Source organism: Cavia porcellus, unplaced genomic scaffold (genome assembly GCF_034190915.1).
Source record: "Cavia porcellus strain 051 isolate PalLab524CR breed Dunkin Hartley unplaced genomic scaffold, mCavPor4.1 scaffold_17, whole genome shotgun sequence".
Lineage (NCBI taxonomy): Eukaryota > Metazoa > Chordata > Mammalia > Rodentia > Caviidae > Cavia > Cavia porcellus.
Genome location: NW_026947500.1, coordinates 67,909,442 through 67,924,351, shown reverse-complemented (window position 1 = coordinate 67,924,351; position 14,910 = coordinate 67,909,442). Strand labels below are relative to the sequence as shown.

The 14,910-nt window shown below is 44.3% G+C and overlaps 1 protein-coding gene and 1 long non-coding RNA gene across 10 annotated transcripts in view; one reads left to right on the top strand and one right to left on the bottom strand.

Moving 5' to 3' along the window:
• LOC100722201 (zinc finger protein 26-like) overlaps nucleotides 1–14,910 on the top strand; it is a 97,877-nt gene that overhangs the window by 66,388 nt on the left and 16,579 nt on the right. For 6 of the 9 annotated variants that reach the window (XM_063228603.1, XM_063228601.1, XM_063228599.1 and 3 more), the window contains one exon: nucleotides 2,549–2,621. The gene's annotated coding sequence lies outside the window, so the exon portion shown is untranslated. The other 3 variants (XM_013149133.3, XM_063228604.1, XM_013149137.3) reach the window with 3 other exon arrangements.
• Nucleotides 1,224–2,068, bottom strand: LOC134471040 (uncharacterized). Its single transcript, XR_010040379.1, has 2 exons — nucleotides 1,883–2,068; nucleotides 1,224–1,743 (listed from the first exon to the last, which is right to left on the bottom strand). It is a non-coding gene; the product is annotated as an uncharacterized LOC134471040 (long non-coding RNA).

Here is a 14,910-nt window from a genome sequence, read left to right as displayed (position 1 = left end):
TTTTGGCCAGGCTCTTCCACCATGTGGGTTCTGCATTTGATCCTGTCACCATGGACTGAAACTGAGACAGAATAAATCTGTGGTCTCTTAAATTGTGGGTGTCAGGAATTTTGTCGCAGCACTGAAAAAGTGACCAAGGCGGACTTATAGTTTTATAATCTTTTATCTTTTCTTTTGTAGTACTAGAGGTTGAACCAACAGTGTATGCATTGCTACATTCCTATTTGTAATTTTTATTTTGAGACAGAGTGTCTCTAGGTTTCACAAGCTTGCACTTGGGATCCTCCTACCATTAGCCTCTGGAGAGTGCTGGAATTACAGGTTTGCATTACCACATGGATCCTTTTGATTGATAGCTCCCTTTCCCTCCTCACTGGCCACTATTTTTTTTTTTTTTTTTGCTTCTGAGTTCAGGTTTTAGAAGCCATGTACAAGTGAGAGAGTGCAGTTTTGTCTTTTTTTTTTTTTTTTGGTACTGGGATTGAACTCACAATCTCGTACTTGCCAGGCAGGCATTTGTGCCAGTGAGGTTTATCCCTCGCCCAGTTTTGCCTTTCTTTAGCTCTTCCACTTAGCATAACGTCTTCCAGGTCCATCCACGTTATCATGACAGTTTTCCCAGATACTTGTGACACTGAGGCAAGAGGATTGGGAGTTCAAGGCCAGCCTGGGCAGTTTGGCTAGACCCCCGTTTCCAAAAAAAAAAAAAAAAAAAAAAAAAAAGGGCGGGGGGAAAACACTAAAAGACTGGGGATGTAGTTCAGCACTCCATGAGTTCAACATCCAGTACTAAAAAACTGTACAGCAAAAAAGATTTGCCATCTATATGCACAAATATTGACAAAATATGTTGGCAAATAAGTGTTGTAAGTAACTGTATTAATTCCACAAAAGGCACTCACTGAAAACCACAGCAAAATGATAAAGGAAGTAACTTTTGAACTATTGCTGAATATTTGAAGACTGCCTAGTGTCTGTGCTATTTCACGCTGTTGTATGAGAGGCCTTGAATTTATGGTAAGACCCATGGAGTCAAAAGAAATACATATTTGGAGAAGAAAAAAGCTTTCAAGTTTTGCAAAAAGCTATCAGTTCAGGCTGGGGATATAGCTCAGCAGCATGCGCACCTGCCTGGCAAGCACAAGGTCCTGAGTTTGATTCCCGGTACCAAAAAAATGGTATTAGTTCGTTGGAAACAGAATCAACTATGTATGAAGTGGGTGTTTCTTTGTTTGTTTTTTTTTTTTTTTTTTTGTCTTTTTCATTTTTATCGGTACCGGGGATCGAACTCAGTAACTCACAACTGCCTTCTTGCACGGCAGGCGCTTATGCCGCTGAGCTAAATCCCCAGCCCTGTATGAAGTGTTTTAGCATGAGCTCAACATGCGGTACATGCCAGAGTAATCCCAGCACTCTGGAGGCTGAAGAGGACAACAAATTCAAAACCAGTCTAGGCTATGCAGCAAGCTCCAGGTCGGCGTACACGACATAGTGAGACAGTGTCTCAAAACAGAACAAAACAACAAAGTCTAAAGACTGGATTAAGTCTGCAATCTCATATAATTGAGGCAGAAGACTTGAGTTCAAGGCCCGATTGGGCAATTTATTCTCAGTATAAAAGAAAGGGTAGGAGTGTTGCTCCGTGAAAGAGCGTCTCAGGGCTCCAAACCTGGTACCTAGGGGTGGGGAAGCAATTCGCGAGGCTGAAGCAGAGGCGTCACCCCGAATTCGAGACCAGCTTGGCTGTTTCCAAAAAACAAGAGATACTAGGTCAATTAATAAACTGAAAAATTTATCAGCAGGGCAGAGCTACTGAGCCGCTGCAACGTCACGGGTGGGGGCAGAAAAAGATATCGAGGGCAAACTGCGGGAGAGTCCCCACCTCCAGCATCGCCTTCCGGCTTACTCCCAAGGGAAACCGCGCGCGGGGTCGGGATCCACTTCCTACTCCTCTCTGGCTAGGGGCCGCGGTCCCTCATTTGACCTCAACCGTGGCCTCTGACCCTATTCCTCCCTTCATAACTTGCTCAGCGTCAATCCGGGGGAGCATCCGCAACCACTCGGGAAGCACCTACAACTCCTCCACCTTAACAGTTCCACCACAGCGGACCCACCCCGCACACGTACTTCCGGTCCAGACTTCGGACGCGGAAGTGACGTCAGCGTCCCAGCACCGTCTTTTCCGGTCTGGCTCCGCGCGGTCAAGTTCCTTTTTTTTCCCTTAGTGGCTGTTAGGCTATATAAATCAGCTTCGGAGAGGCGAGGTAAGGGGACCAAGTGGGCGGCGGGAGGGGACGGTAGGAGTCCGAATGTGGCCAGGGTCACCGCGCAGCCTCCTCGGAAAGGTCAGGTACGTTCCGTTCGTGTCCGCCGGGGCCTGCGTCCTCTGGATGGCCGGGTCCCCAAGGCCGCTGGACCGGTGCGGCCGAAGTCTCGCAGGGGGCCGTTTGGGAATCATTCTTCAGGGCGTTTCTTTAGGGTCTTTTCAACATAGTGCTTGCTTCCTCAAAGCCCTCTAACATAATCCTTTTGAAATTTTTGTCACTAGGAAGTGAACTTCCGCCGCTGGCATCCGGCTGAGAGCGCGTCAGCCTCCCACCTGGCGATTCCAGCGCGTCCCGGTGAGCAGTTGGGGGCAGTCGGCTCGAGAGGGCTTTTATCTCTTTGGTTTTGAAGAGAAATGTTATGTTCTTTTTTATTTAGCCTTTTTTGCATGAGCTGAATTTACTTTTGACACGTGACATTTAGAAGAAAAAGCTGATGTCTTAAGTGGCCAGGGTATTCAGAGTTCTACGCGAAGCTTGTGCCGAACGCACGTCACGTCTCTAAGGGTCAAAGAGGACCCAGGTTCTCCATGGAGCTTCAGAATGGGCCTCTAGGAAGGAAGTGGGAAATTATTACGATTTACAGTTTTCTTTTTTCTGGAAAAACGCATTTTTTTTTTAAGGGGGACAGACTTATTTTTTCCTCCTGTGCTGAGGAATGAACCCAGGGTCTCGCGTTTCAGGCTCTCCCACAGAGCTTCATTCCCAGCACCTTGGGAATGCCTAGGATGCACCTGGCGAATTGCAAAAGTACTGCTTGCTTTTCTTTTTCTTTTTCTTTTTTTTTTTTTGCCTGAGAATTGAACCCAAGGACTTCACATTGACCTACATTTCGAGCTCTTTTTATATTTTAAAATTTTTATTATTACTATTAGTTTTTTGAGACAGAATCTTTCTAAATTTTCTAGACTGGGCTTCAACTTGATCTTACTGCCTCAGCCTCCCAGACTGCTGGAATTACAGACATGAGCCATCACACCTAACTAGTACTAGAGTTGTAAATGCTTGGTAATGCAGGTTCTATAAACACAGTGTTTTATTAAAGCCACAGTACAACCTCAGCGGGGTGGATGTGGCTTGTAGTACCAGCAACTCTGCCATTTGAGGTAGGAGGATGACAAGTGTGGACAATATGACCAGCCATTTCACAAAGGAGAAAAACGCCACAATATTATTACTTGAGTTGAGAAAATAGAAAATATTACTATCTGTATGTAAAAAAAAAAAACTCCATTGTTCCAGAATATGCTTTTGTATCAAATAGTTTCATGTATTACCATTGTTTGTTGTAGTGTCTTTTAATTTAAAATAGTTCTTTCTCCTTTATACATTGTCTTTTGTGTGGGCCTGTTCGTGGGAATCCAACATGGAGCTTTTGAGCACGGTGGTTTACCACTCAACCAGACCCGTGGTGTTTTTTTGAAGAGCTCTTTTTTTGTTTATAGAATCAACCTTTTTTTTTTTTTTTAATTTTTTTAATTTCTCAATGTTATTTTCATGGTGCTGGGGATTGAACCCAGAATCTTGGTCAGCCTAGGCAAGTGCTCAATCACTGAGCTACACCTCCAGCCTCTTCATATTCTGCTGTTCAAATGTTTCTCCATTTCTTGTATGTATTGCCTGAATTGTTGATTAAAGCATGGTGAAAAAATTCAACGTAGTTGCTCTCAGGGAGCTTATAAATAAATGGAGAAGGCTGACCTCTAACCAAGGAGAGATATATTATTACACATTGGCAAGGACCTGAAAGTAGAGGTCCTCATGAAATATCATGTTCATACAGGCATGATGAAGTGAAGAAGAGTGATGATAGGCCAAGGCCAAAATGTCCATTCAGAATTAGGAGGGTAGGGGACAGGTTGTATGAATTGGCTGAAATGGAACAAGGATTACTCCCAGCTCGGGCCCTGGAATCATTTTCTGTGTTTGGGCAGGAAAAAACTGAGAAAGGATTATGCTGTTCAGTATATAACTGACAGAAAACCGAATGCTGTCCATTGAAATTATGTAAGTAAAGATAAAATATAGGCCCATAATCCCAGCTATTTGAGATACTGAGGTAGGAAGATGGTGAGGTCAAGGTCAGTCTATATAACTTAGTAAAACTGGATCCCAGAACAGAAAATATGGGACAAAGCATGAATGTCTTTAAAAATCATGAGCAGTATATTGATTTGAGGAATTAAAATCAGTGGCTGAGTGTTGAGAAATTCTCTGAACATTTCACTTCTGTTAATCTGTTATTTAGGACCTGAGTTGTTTTATTTTTCCCCTGTCAGCCTTGGTTGTTTTATTCCTATCCAAACCAACCCTTGATTTCCATGAATGTCTAGAGCAGTGATAGTGAACCTTTTAGAGTTTTTAATGATAACGAACAGCCCACTGAAGCACATGTGCCGTAGGTTCACCACTATTGGTCTAGAGTGACCATTCCTGTGTCATTCTTTATAGACTGGTAGTTCCTTAATGAGCTGAAGTCATTTCTGTGGAAAATAACCAGAAAATATCTGCTGAAGGATCTGGGGGCCTTGGCAATGTCCATGTTCTTTGTTGGCCACTTAGGGTCCCAGGAGCTGAATGAATATAGTGACATGTTGATGCTAGTTCTAATGATGAAGTTGTTGAGGGTGTGCATTATTGGTGAAGCAATCTGAAAAATTGTTGGCAATATTTCCTGATTTTGTACATGTGTGTGCTTTGTCATACAAAAGTAATGCATGTTCTTGTAATTGCACATTGTTTTGTATTGCAATGTTATATGTAATAACTCTTAAGTTGGAAACAACCCAACTTTGGGTCAACAGAATAGTGGATAAATTGTCATGGACTCGTGGAAGACTGTAGCAGTGATGGTGAAACTTCTAGAGCTTTCAGTGATACAAACAGCCCATTATGGCATGTGTACCATAGGTTCACCACCACTGCTCTATGTAACAAGTAGAATAAATGAAAGGTAGATTTAAAAAAAAATGGACGAACTTTACTTTTTTAGTGGAAAGGGGGATAATGTTTCCCTTTGTAATTTAGGCTGGTCTTGAGCTCATTGTGTAGCTCTGGCTGGCCTCAAAATCCTAGCAAACCCTGCTCCAGCCTCCTTCTTAGCACAGGGATTATACACCCAGCTTGAACTCTGCAATTTTGAGTGAAAGAAGCTGACACAAAAGGCAAAGATTTAGACTTTTTGGCTAATGTGTGTATTTGTTCTTCTGCTGCCAGCAGCTCAGTCCAGTGGGTTAGAATAATGCTGTTTCTTTGGGTCAGAACTTGCAGGCCTGCTGTAGGTAGGTCCCCTGATTAGGCTCTCATCTGATTGTGGTCAAGTGTGGGTTGGGTTGCAGTCTCATGTTGCTTGACTGGGGAAGATTAAGTAAGGAAGTATATTTCTATGCTCAGAGGTGGACAAAATTCACTTTCTTGGAGCTATTAGAACTTTGTGGACACTATCAGCTAGAGGATGACCTTAGCTCCTAAACAGTGCCTGCAGCACTTGCCACCAGACTAGATGACTTCATTAAGACAGTGAGCTCAGTTCCATCACCCAGCACCATCTGTGCGGGCAGGTGGAGATCCCTAGTCTGAGTGGGAGGAAGCAGCCTTGCTGTAGCTGCAGCCTGCTGGAAGATAGAGAGATGTGCTGTGTTACTGTGGGCCAGATGATTGAAATTGTTAGGCAGCATTAAACCTGTGCTGGCCACAGTTGGTGGATCTGTGTTCAGAGGAAGTCAGGGCACCAATGTAGGTGGAAGACCGGAGTGTGCATGGTGTCTTCTTAAGAGAGCTGTGCAGATGCCCTCTGGGGCACCCTTCAGCCAGCTGACATGAGTAGGCAGGTAGGTAAAGGGAGTTTCGGGTACCACATGGGTTGCATTGCCTGAACCTCAAGTGTCTACATCTGTAGGGTTGTGGGAAGCAAGAATCAGGGCCCCAGGTTATCAAGGGTAGATGCACAAAGTGCATCAACATGTGTATGCAGCGCATAGCATCTGTTATGAAGGAAATAGGCCAACAGCGTGTTTGCACATGAGCAAGGGGGTTGTGGGCTGAGAGTGAATGGTGCAGGGCTTCTTCATCATCTGGGTCATGCTCTAATAGAAACAGCTCAGTACTCGGAGATCAGTGAAAGACAAGGGTACCCTGGAGGTCTATTGGGAAGTTGGGAGTCACTTGGGATGCTCATCCAACCAGTAGGAGAAGTGAGAGATGGGGACACCTAGGGGTCTATTAAATTTCATACATGTTACCATTAGGCTTGATGACTGGGGAGCACTGAGATGTCTGTGTGGTTTACCCAAGTATATTGTTTCTTGGGTCCAGTCTTTTGTTTAGGATGACCCTGGCTAGAAGATGGTTCGTAGCAGCTCCTCTTCGTTTCATCATATGCAGTGATCAGCACAAGATAGTCTGTGAACGTGAACTGTTCGCGTGATCCCATGGGATTTTCCATGTAGTGTGAGTCTAGGGATGGAGTGCATCGTGGCTTGTGATTGGGGCAGGTCTTTTGGTGTAATGCTCCAAAGGACTTGCGTTTGACTGCCTTCTGACTCTCAGAGGCATGAGTAGCAGTGCCCTGCTATATCTTCTTGGTTTTATGACCCAAAGCATAATGGGCAGCTAGGGATAGGAGGTCAACAGCTTCATGGTCTGGGAGAGATTATGTTTATTTCAGAAGAGCCTGGTAGGTGTCCTGTCATTTCTTCCTTTGATGGTCAATACCAGGGGGTTAAAAGGGAGAATCTCTTGCGTTAGAAGCCATTGAGTAACAAAGAGCCACCTTGCTGGGCATGGTGGCACATGCCTGTAATCCCAGCACTGAGGCTGAGGCAGGAGGATCACTGTAAGTTCAATGCTAGCCTGGACTACATGATGAGAACCTGTCGCAAACACACAAAACCAGAGCCACCTTAAGTGGTCCAGAGAGTCCTAGACTGTCATAAAGTAGTGTTTTGCTTTTTATTTAACTTTTAATTGGGTTGTTTGGTTTGGTTTTGGGGCTGAAGTCATGTTGCCCAGGTTGGCAACTGGCCTCAAGCAAGCAGCCTGCCTCCCACCTCTGACCTGGGACTCAGACATGTTCAGCTTTTGTTGTTAAGGCACTTGTAGGAGTCCCTGTTGGTTTGCTCTTGCATGTAAAATATGTGAGAAATATGTTGCCACCAAAAACCCAAGTAGTACTTTAAGACAACTAAAATTTTATATCCTTGATGAATATGTCAGTGGAGTGACCTTGAAGAAGGATGTTCCTGCAGAAGGTGAATATCATTAAGATTGGTTTTCTTCTTTCTTTCTTTGGTGGTACAGGGATTGAATCCATGTAGCACTGAGCTACTTCTCCAACCCTTTTTATTTTGGGACAGGGTCTCACTAAATTGTCCAGCTGGGCCTTAAACTTGTGGTCTTTCTGCCTCGACTTGCCCAACTGCTGGGATTATGGGGTGCACCACCATGCCCGTTAAGATCTTTTTTTTTCTTTTAAAGACTGCATGCTGTAAGCGCCTGCCTTGCAAGCAGGCAGTTGTGAGTTCAATCCCCAGTACCGATAAAAAGGAAAAAGACAAAAAAAAAAAAAAAAAAAGACTGCATGCTGATAGTTCTGTTGGGTAGTCTGGAGATGTATTGTGTCTTTTGTTTGTTTTTTGAAGCAGAATTTTACTATGTAACCTAAGCTGGCATGAACTCTTTATTCTCCTGCCTCAGCCTCCTGAATGCTAGGATTACAAGTGTGTACCACTGTGTCAGGCTTATTGTGTCCTTTTTGAAGTTACATCAAACTACAGCCAAGAGCTTACTGAAGAGAGTATGTTAGCCAGCGTTATAATAGCAGTGTTTACACGGTTGATTGCATGGAGCCAGTGATTTCAGTAATGCTGCTTTTGGGGCCTTGATGGATACGACCACTGCTTTATGATTGTAGTAACTCATCATGAAGGACCTTCTATATCTTTATTATTTTTAATTTTTTTTATTTTTTGCATTATAGGAATTGAAACCAGGGCCTTTGCACTTGGCTACATCCCTCATATCCATTTCCCCCATTATTAAGACAGTCTCACTAAATTGCCCAAGTTGGTTTATTTGGAGTCTTCCTGCCTCTGCCTCCCAGAGTTCTGGGATTACAGGAATACCTTGCAACACCTGGCTTATTTCTGGTTTAAGAACAGGCAAAATTATGTAGGAAAAATTAGGTTTCCACGGAGATGCAGTTGATAAAATCCATCTTTCATTAACTGAGTTATTTGTTTTAATCCTTGAGACCCTGTTTTAACTTATATTAAATGTTACTATTCTTTGCAGTGCCTGGCCCTGGATCTTAGACATGCTAGGGATGTGCTCTACCAGTGAGTTGTATCTGTGGGCAAAACTTTTTTCTCATCTTTGTGTCAAATCTCTCTTAATTGAAGGGCTGAGGATCTAGCTCAGTGGCAGAGCACTTGCCTATGTGAGGGCCTGAGTTCAATTCCTGGTTCCCCCACCAAAAACAAAAAGCAAATATATCTTATTTGGGAATCCATGGGTTCAGTTTTATCAAGCCAGTTTCTAACTATCAAAGTCTTACCTAATTCTATAGTTATACTGGGGTGTTACTTGATATGGGCAGTGGTTCTACAGGAAATTAAAGCTTCAGTGCATAAGGTATGCTTTATGTTTTTTCTATATTTACCATTTTAAGACTTCAGGGGACGCAGTGATTAATGGAATCCTCAGATTGAGTGAATTACTTAGCATTCTAGCAAATGTTAAAGTTAACTTAAATACTTTTTATTTCTGTCTGTGTCCAGTATTTTGTTTTTAAATCACTAAGTAGTCTGAGATTGGCAGCACTGTTGTTCGCCTGGCATTTGCTCAGTGCTTGGTGTGTATAAAGGGTAAAATGCCCCCCCCCTTATGCCCAGGCTTTTTGTTTTCCCCTTTTTATTGTAAAAGCAGCCTGAAATGGCGGTTCTTGGTTTCTGTCTCTTACTAATAAAGGGGAAAAGAGGAGAGGAAGGAGCTTTGTGCTTTTATTGTGGGTGCTGCTCAAGCGAGCACTATAGTGCAGTGCATTTAAATTGTTGAGATGTCCAGACTTTTTCCTTTCTTTTATAAAACTGTTAGAAAGGCTTGAATCATTAGGTGGCTGAAAGTCTTTTTTCTCTTTTTGGATGCTTCCCTGAGTAGCTCCTGTTAGTTCAGCTGTGGCCTCCCCTCCCCCAGAGCGGTTTTCCCTCCTCTGGGTTGTAGGTGTTGCCTCCCTCTCCAATGTGTCCTTGTGGACCTCTTTAGGGCCAGGGGAAGATAGAAGGGAGGCAGCAGCACAGGGTAGCAGATCTTAGCCTGCAGCATCGCCAGCCCAGTCATCTCCCAAGTGCCTTTGTTTCCCCAGGGAAGGATCTGTCTCTGACTGATTCTCTAGCTTAGTCACCATGCCAGTCTTTCTTGCATACTCTGCTAACCCTTGTGTTTGGCCCATGCCTACTTTATCCCTTTTTTAGCACGTCTGTTCATCTGAGCAAGGCCTTTACTCTGACCAGTAGCAGGGAGTGGTGGAACTTGAGTGTGATTGGACCTTTTGCCCTGTTAGGCTGACAGTTAGTCAGATCCTTGCACGTCAGTGGGGAGTTTTGGCATCACTCAGCAGAGACAGCAGGCAGCAGTGCAATGTGGCACAGATGCTGTCAAGCCAGCTGGAGAGCCTTCCCAAATGGTGCTCACCATGTGGGAAGACCAGGAGGGAAGCCAAGAGCAGTCTGAATGCCTTCCATTATGTTTCTCCCAGGTCGTGCTTACCATTTGCTACACCAGTTGTATGTTTCTCTGTTTTGGTTTCATAGACCCCTCTGATGAGTGGCTATAAACACTGACCCTACGGGAACAGGAAAGGTACACTTTAAGTTGGATGCAGACAAGAATGCAACATTCATGGAATAGAAAACTTTATTAGCCACAAATGCATGAGATTTGAGGGCTGCCCATAAGGGCCCACAGAAGTATAGAGATGGTAGAGTGCTCAGGAGTGGAGGAGAAGGGGCCTTTGGACTGCCTGCTTGGCTTGCTTGCTTGCTTTCTTCTTTTTTTGGGGGGGGTGGTGGTATTAGTTCAGGGGATTGAACCTGGGGTCATCACAGCAAGCTACAAGTCCTTTGCCATTTTATTTTTTGAGACAAGGTCTTGCTAAGGTGTCCCAGCTAGGATTAAACCTGGAACCCTTCTGCCTCAGTGTCTCAAGTAACTGATTATGGGTGTGTGTCCCAGTGCTGGGTGGGGGTTGTAAAGTGGCATGCATTGGCCCACAGGCTTTTCCACTGGGGCTGTTGTGAAAACACTGTGCAGTGTGGTCTTGCTTACCTGGCTCTGGGGTTGGCTCTTCAATTTGATCATGATTGGTAGGATGTATGAGACAATTTCGGGTTTTTCATCGGGGTGACGAACAATGAACAGGCCATATGAAAGGAAGGCTTTAGCCTAGTCATTGGTAACAAAATACCATGGGGTCTCCAGTAACTTAGATGAAGCCTGGAAATGGGTGCTGAAGCAGTTCCTGTTACGGGCCAAGCTTGACATCTGTGTGAAGAACGTGGTCTGTGTTCCATGTTGAAATTGCTCTTAAAATTGGAGCTAGGTAAATCAGGTGGTGCCTGGCACAGTGTACTCTGGCTGTTCACGACACTGTGTGCCACACATTTGAATATCCTATCATTAATCAAGTCTTTTTCTACCTAAGCAGAAATAGTAGAAGGTTCTGATCGTTCCCCACAGTGGGAGGATGCAAACCAAGGAGTCACAGGCCTTGTTGATCACTCCTGAAGTTTAGTCAGAGTCTCACCTAGTATTTTGTTATGTAAAGACAAAAGTCATAACTTTTAATAATGTGTATATAAACATGCAAAGGAGATAGAGTTGAGTCTGCCCACCTTACCTCCTGAGTTGTTGGTATGTGAAATCATGATGTATTGGAGCATGGTTCGGTCTAATTAGGAACTGAGATCTCCAGACCTTGCTGGAACTCAAAGCACTTTTGGACCATGTATCCTGACTGTACTGCAAAACTGTAGGCTGTGAAAGCTCTGACGCAGAGGCAAGGCTTTGTCCTGTGAGAAAGAGTTTGATTGAGTGCCATCTGTCCTTTGGCCTTACAACCCAGTGCTTGGTAAGCCCTTCCTCCTTTTGATCAGATCAGCTACTGCCAAGTGATAGTGTGGTGAAACTAGTTGATTGCGTGGCTGTACGCCGTTGTTGTGCTTCCTTTGTGGTGAGAAGGTTTCCTTGGTGAGGAACAAGGCTCTGGATGCCAGAGGTAGGGGTTGAGCATTTTGGGGCACAGATGGTACCAGCAGATGCATGACTAGCAGAAGTGCAAATCCACCAGAGCTTGAGTCCATTCCAATGAGGAGCAGCCCCAGACTCTTCCCCTGTTGCTGTTGCTCTTTTCTCCCCAGCCGCTTGGGTGATTACAGATCCTATTCAGGGTGTACTCACAGGGGCGAAGGAGGAGGAGGAGCACTTGATTCCTGTCCACCCTAGACACTGCAGCATGTTGAGGCTGCTGTTGCTCTGCGAGGTGCTTTCCTGGCGTGGACTTCAGCATTTCCAGGGTTGGTAATGACCCTGCAGGAAGGAGGTGATTTAGCTGCTCAGGGTATGAGGAACTTGTGAATTACACAGCCAGAGAGAGGAAAATGTGTAACCCTGTAAGAAGACTGTCAGCTGCCTAGTCTGGTTTTAAAGATAATACATATGAAAGTCAGAAAAGGAGGGCAAACCATAGTCATGTGGACAAGGGTTCTTCTAGGGGGTGTGATGGGGAACCATTTAGAAACCGAATACCTAAACTGTGACCCAAAACTCAATTATGTATTTATTATTATCTTTAGTTTTTGGTTTTTGGAGACAGGGTCTTGCCAAGCAGTGGAGGCTGGCCTTCAAATCAGCATGTTGCTGAGTTTGGCATCAAAGATGTGGCAGTCCTCCTGCCTCAGCCTACCAGGTGCTGGGATTACAAGCATGTGCCATCACACCCAGCCAGAACCTACGTATTTATTGCAGCGTGCCAGTGCTGCAGGTAAACCTGAACTAGAAAAGCAACTCAGAACATTTAAGGAGAAACAGTAACAGAGCCTGCTGCAGCATGGTGCTGGAGGTTCACCACAACTGTCTGGGGGGAGGGGAACCAGGAGCACCCTGGCACTTGCTGCTGTCTCTGTCACCATCCCAACACAGAAACAGAATGGTGGCGAAAAGCCTCAAGTGAAAAGAAAAACAGGAAGGACTGTCACTTTAAATGACGCTGAGCCCAAAAGGGATAAAAAGGAACATTAACCCTTACTCTGTGTGCATATGCCAGGTTGGACAAAGACAGTGGTAGCCATAGAGCACTTAAATATCAAACCTCTAGGTACCAGGGGAGAAAATACAAAGACATTTAATAGATTTGTGTAAGTGTGAGAATATTTTAGCTTAAGTAATGTGAAACGTATGGCACATTACATATAGGAGAAATAGTTTATGGGTTTCTTTTATTTTAAAGTGAAAAAAGAAAAAAAAAGGAAGCAAAACAACAGCAACAAAAGCAAAATGAAAACAACAGCTAGATAGGTTTCTAAAACAAGGTGATAGGAATTTAACAGTGGTTGTTATACTGTAAATTGTTAACCTTCAAACCAGATAACCAGATAACAGGAATAAAAAAAAAACACAGTAAAATGAAGCAAAACATTCGATTTCAAAAGCCAGACAGGAAGAGGACATCCCCCACAGTTGCCACAATGTCTGTTGGTTTTTTGTTTTGTTTTGTTTTTGTCTTTTTCCTTTTTATCGGTACCAGGGATTGAACTCATGACTGCCTGCTTGCAAGGCAGGCGCTTATGCCACTGAGCTAAATCCCCAGCCCCTCAATGTCTGTTGTTGTTCTCCAAATAGATCATCAGCCTTAGACCTGCAAAGTCAATCAAACAATACCAACATTAAGTTACCTTTTTTTTTTTTCCTGCTGCTATTATCACAGCCTGACTCCCTCAGAATCAGCCCATTGCTGGGGTGGGGACTGGTGGAGGTGGAGTGGGTGTTGCTCTTATCTCCCAGCTCACTCATGGGGAGCCATGATTTGGCTTCTTGATTCTCTTTCTGATCCCCATGGCAGCAGCTGCCCCTGGCTCATGAGGAGGCATGGTTTTGCTTCTTGATTCTTTTTAAGTTACGTATTTTGATCTTGTTGAAACTCCAAAAGTTATGTACCGAATTTATATATATAAGAAATAGTGGAGCTGCAGTTCATAATTTGTACCTGCATTGTTAACATTATGTTGGTTAAAATCGATTAGTTGACAAAAGTACATAATTCTGGAATTGTTACTTAAAGTGTAAGTATACCTGGAAACCCACCAATTTTTTGGCAGTACTAGCTTCAAACCCAGGGATGCTGTATCTTTTTTTTTTTAAGTTTTAAGACATGTCTTGCTAAATTGCGCAGCTGGTTTTGAAGTAGTTAGTACATTCCTGTCATTTATAATTGTTTTAATATGTGGAGGCACTTCAAGGACCCTAATTAAAATAGTTAATATGGGACTTCGGGGAGAACATGGCGGACAGATAGCAGCAGCTACGGAGGCTCTCTGAAAGACCCAGCTTAGAATTCAGGAATGGTGCAGAGTAAGGAATCATAAGCAAGTGGAGATGTGCCCTGCTGACCCAAGAACGAGAAACCAACTGGGAACACAATCCTGGTGCTATAACAGGAACAGAAAAGCCTCAGTGTGGAAGCTGGAGCCCGCGCCATTGGAAGCCGCGATTTAGGTTTCCCGCCGCCACTGCTGCATCTAAATTGGCTCGGCGGGGAGAGAGACGCATGAAAGCTGAGAACGGGAATCAGTGAACGGAGTTGAAAGCAGGACGGGTGGGGAGCTGTGCATTGACCTGTGGTGAGTGAGAGAAACTGGGACTCTTCCACAGTCTAGGAGACTCCAACAGAGGACATTCTGGGACCAGGCAGACTTCTGGGTACAGGGTGCTGCAGTGACTTCAGTCACGTATCCCCCTCTCAAGCAGGATTGGTGAGCAGTGTCTAGCCTACGTGATGATGCTGGCTGAGACCCAGTAGGCTAGCACAACCCAGGTCCCAGCGCCTGAAGGTTGATTGACCTAGAGAGGCGGGCCCCACATAGGCTGCCTGGTCTGCAACTTCCTGGTGCACTGCAGTGGACGGGAACACCCACCCTGCGCAATTCAATCAGACTGTGGCCAACAGGGAAGGAAGTTGGGCCTCCTATATACGCTTGCATATATAAGGAACAAAGAATATGGGAAGAGGCAGCAACAAGAAAGGCTCCTCGGCCCCCAATCCTGAGAAAGAGGCAATAGCAGACAAGGCACCAATAGATATAAAGCGCCATCTCCAGAGCCTCATAGACAAGTTCAGGAATGAAGTTATTAATGACCTGAAGCTACACATAAGCAGAATAGAGAAATGGTAAGCACCACCCAAGAAAAAACAGATTGTGGAATGGAAGAACAGAAAAAGAGGGGAGAATTGTTTGATGGAGAAAATAGAGAGAGCATAGAATACATGAAGCAGGTTCAAAGAGATTACCAGGAAACGAAAAACTCTATTGAAAAC